Source organism: Eretmochelys imbricata, chromosome 14 (genome assembly GCF_965152235.1).
Source record: "Eretmochelys imbricata isolate rEreImb1 chromosome 14, rEreImb1.hap1, whole genome shotgun sequence".
NCBI classification, from domain to species: domain Eukaryota; kingdom Metazoa; phylum Chordata; order Testudines; family Cheloniidae; genus Eretmochelys; species Eretmochelys imbricata.
This window is the reverse complement of record NC_135585.1, coordinates 2,858,536-2,862,803: the sequence shown is the minus strand read 5'-3', so window position 1 is coordinate 2,862,803 and position 4,268 is coordinate 2,858,536. Positions and strand designations below refer to the sequence as shown.

At 57.3% G+C, this 4,268-nt stretch overlaps 1 non-coding gene across 1 annotated transcript; it reads left to right on the top strand.

The window, feature by feature from the left end:
* Nucleotides 1-2,494: 2,494 nt before the first annotated feature.
* Nucleotides 2,495-2,568, top strand: TRNAV-GAC (transfer RNA valine (anticodon GAC)). The gene has a single exon. It is a non-coding gene; the product is annotated as a tRNA-Val (tRNA).
* The last annotated feature ends 1,700 nt before the right edge of the window (nucleotides 2,569-4,268 follow it).

The window sequence follows — 4,268 nt, the reverse complement described above, 5'->3', positions numbered from 1 at the left end:
AGAACGGCCACACTGGACCAACGGTCCATCAAACCCAGTATCCTGTCTCTGACAGTGGCCAGTGCCAGGTGCTTCAGAGGGAGTGAACAGAACAGGGCAGGTACTGAGTGGTCCATCCAGTCATCCAGTCCCAGTGTCTGGCAGTCAGAGGTTTAGGGACACCCAGAGCAGGGGGTTGTGTCCCTGCCCATCCTGGCTAATAGCCATTGATGGACCTGCCCTCTGGGAATGTGTCTAATTCTTATCCAATGCCCGGGCATTACGGTGTCCCATTGGTAGTCGTTACCGCTATGGCCCGTGTGCCCAGTCCCTAGTGAGGAGCTGGGAATGGCACCACTTTGCAGCCTTCGTTTGGAAGGGCTGCGTCACCCTTGCCAGCACCCTTTAAGGCGGGCTATATGGGGGGAGGGGTGTCAGTTCCCATTGACTTCACCTGGGGCCAGGCCTGTATCCGAGATTTTCTGTTTGCTACTTGATTTGCTTCTGCGTGGGCCCCTGCTTGTCTCCGTCGCTCGGCTTCAGAGCGGAGGCTTCTGGTTTTGTAACTGCACTGATCACGGCTGATAAAAATAGTCTGCTCCTCTCCATGCTGCTTCTCCGTGCCTGGTACATAAAAGCTCCCCTGACAAGCGCTGCCTGGCAGGTCTGCTCCTTGCCTCTGCCATCAGAATGTGCAGCTCCCTTAGTCTGGCGCAGGGAGGTGTAACACCCGGGTGTGCAGTAGAAGGGTTCGGCCCCCTGGATGAGCCCATTGTTGGTCAGCTGTCAGACGAGCCCTGGGGCTCCATGGGCAGCCCTGCCCAAGGGGCGGGCAGCGTCAGGTACTGCACTGGGTTTTGCTTTATTGAGTGTGCAGCTCCCACTGGAGTCTGTGTGGGCTGCGTCCGGGTACCCGAGGATGCAGATTGGCTTATGGAGTCTAGGGGTGTCTCTGTGGGGGCCTGCCAGCCCGGGAAGCATGCTTTCTGTTTGATGCTCTTGCCACCTATCCTGCTTCAGCAAATCGCTCTCTGGCCTCTCTGACGGGCCTGTCACAGCAGCATCCAGGTGTCTAGAGCAAACCAGCCTCAGCTCTCAGCGTTCCAATGCACCGTGCAGAGGGAGCTAAAGGTGCCATTTGAAAAGGCCCTTAGCTCTCTGGACTGTCGCCTGCGGGTTTCTGGCCTCATGAAATCGCTACCTCTGCAGCTGACAAGGGAGAGGCCTTTGCTGGCTCTGGAGGCTGCCGGAGCTTTTCAGTCTTCGGCCATGGTGACGTGAAGGCTGGAAATTGGTTAGGAATGTGCACAACCCCCACATTCGGGTAGCACCTGTCCCCGGGATTTCCCCCTCGCCTGCAGCTGCGGGCTTCACAGTGTTTGGATGCATTCACCCATCTGGCAGCCAGGGGCTCAGCCAGACCCGAGGGCCTTCTGGTCTTTTGGTGTTCTAACCTGCAGTGAAGGCGATGGGCGTTGATGGCTGCTAGGACTGGATTGGCCTCCCTGGTCCTCTGCAGTCAGTGCTTCATGGTGATCTGGACGGCATGGGAGCCCCAATGGGACGGGATCTGTAGAGCTCATGGCATGGTCAGAGCTCCTGTGGGGCACTGGCTTCTTGGGTTATTTATCTACTGGACCTTTATCCCGCCCCCCCCCCCCAATATTTCAGACAAGAGGGGTGGGGGTGGGGGCAGTAGCAGGGCTTTGGAGACCTGAGATTTAGCGTGGAGTGGGCGACCTCGGATACTGCAGTGCTGGACGCAGTGTGAGAACTTGACTGGGAGGGAATTGGTTTAATGGTTATTTGCCATTACATTAAGGATGGGCAGGGCCAGAGCTCCCGCCAGGCACCAGCTGCAGGAGCCTTGATCTAATGCTGGCTTAGCTCACCCCTGAAGAGCGGGCAGGGTGGCAGGCGGGACGCCGGGCACGTTTCAGCCACGTACCGGGGGTGCAGCTCTGCCCTCACCCCTGGCGAGTCAGTGTCAAGATGCAGCTTCTGGGTCAGTTTGCAATTGGGGTGAATGTGTGGCTGGCTTGGCAGGTGGTGGGAGGCCCTGCCCTCTGCCTGGGGCAGGCTCTTGAGGTATAATCAGGACCTTTGCCTTCTGTCCCGCACAGCTCCCCTGTGTCCCTAGCCTTGACTAGAGTGAGATCAACACCTGTCTGTCCGTGGGGGAATGTCAGTTCCAGTATGTGGGGGTGATGGGCAGTCCACTCGCAGGTTGTCTGCATCACAGGGGTGAAAAGCCCCAGATGGGCTGGGGACTGGTGATCTTTGCCCTGGGGAGATACCCAGCCATGGCTTGGAGCGTGCACACGTGGCTGCAGGATCCTGGAGCATTCAATCCAGTGCCCGGGCAGCTGTGCCTTACGGGAGGGGGGAATTCCAGCAGTGGAGAGCTGTGTGTTAGTGTAGGCGTGGCCCCCGCCACTCCCGCCAGCCATTTCTGTCTGACATGGTTGGTCAGGCTGCTGCCAGCCCAACTCCCCTCGCCCTCCTTCAGCAGGCTGTCTGGAGTAGCTCAGTTGGGAGAGCGTTAGACTGACGATCTAAAGGTCTCTGGTTCAATCCTGGGCTTTGGCAGGTCCTTTCATCCCTCTTTGTGCAGGGGTGTCTTGTTGCCGGGAGGGATAGCTCAGTGGTTTGAGCATTGGCCTGCTAAACCCAGGGTTGTGAGTTCAATCCCTGAGGGGGCCATTTAGGGATCTGGGGCAAAAATTGGGGATTGGTCCTGCTTTAAGCAGGGGGTTGGACTAGATGACCTCCTGAGGTCCCTTCCAACCCTGATATTCTATAATTACCCTGCCCTTTGTTAAGATCACACTGCACCGTCCCCTGCTGGGATCAGTCCCAGCGGTGCGTGCAGAGCCCCAAAGCATTGTCGGCAGCAGAAGACTTCCTTGACCTACATGGTGTAGTTTTGCAGGTAACCCCATAGGCAGCCCCTACTGCTGCACTTTGGGAGGGGAAGGCAAGGATGGACCCACCACGGCCCTGGCCCCTGGTGTGGCATCACCTCTCATGGGCTGTTCGGCGTGACGTTCTCTCTCCAGGATAACTGATCACTAGGTGGTTTCAGAGAGTTCCCGCCATGAGGAGTTACGGCGGATCCATGCTGGAACGGCACCTCAGGCAGTATTTAACTGTCCTGTTTGATTGTTAATTGAGACTCACATAAATGCCGTTCATTGGTTAGTGCATGATGTCGCGCGACAGCTGGCAGAAGCCAGTCACTTTTCATTTAGCAGTGGAACGTGAGCTCAATTCCATTGTTTGTTAAAGGCTGTCACCCTTCAAATCTGCCCCCCTCTGCCCTGGCCCTCATCCCCAGATCCTTTCTTGTCCTTAGTTTAGACACGTTAGATTGGCTGGTAAAGTGATGGCCGAGTTGACAGCTTAGCTCTGCAGCTGGGCGTGAGTAGAGCACAGGGAGTGGGGGAAGGGGCCTTCTGCGGCTCACAAGGCTAAAAGTCACTATCCCGCCTTAGAGAGCCAAGGTGGGGGAGGGAATATCTTTTATTGGGCCAACAGCTGTGGGTGCAGGAGACAAGCTTTGGGGCTACCCAGAGCTCTCTTGCAAGGGCTCTGTGTACCCAGAGTTTGCAGCTGGGCCCAACCCTGACTGGGATCTGGATTCCAAGCCCTGATGTCAGGAATAGGAATGCTGTTGGTTGGAGTGCGGGGAAGGCCCGGCATTTACCTTCTCTCTGGGGCGGGAGCAGAGGTGGCGGCTGGGATGCAGGAATCCTTGGCTGAGGCCCTGACAGCTGGGACACGTTGGATATCCAGAGAGAAAGTTTCGGAGCCACTGTCCTGCTCAGACCCGCTTGTGCCTAAGGGCTCCAGCAGTTTAGTCTGCACCATGGAAATGGAGGAATACCATCTGATCAGCCCCGCAAGGGGCTTGGGGACATGCTGGACGCTGAGGCCCTGTCCTGTCTGCATGGGTCGAAGTCCGTGTCACTGTCCCAGAACCAGGCCTGCTGCTGCAGGAATTGCTCAAGTTCCTGGTGGTGTGGCCGCTTGTCTCACCCTAGCGCATGGGGCGTGGGCAGTGAGCTGAGCCCCTGTGGGGATAAGCCCCCGAAGCAGGAATACCCTCTGTGTGCAAATGGCCCGAGGTTTTCTGTAACGTGGTTAATTCCCATGTGAATTCCCTGCTGGGAACCGTTGATGGCTTCAGTACAGCCCAGACGGTGGCTAAGCGAGTCACCACCTTCCCCCGAGTAGGCAGGGGTTTTGTTCTCCACGGTGGATCTGGCCAGGGCATGAGGGTGAGTTCT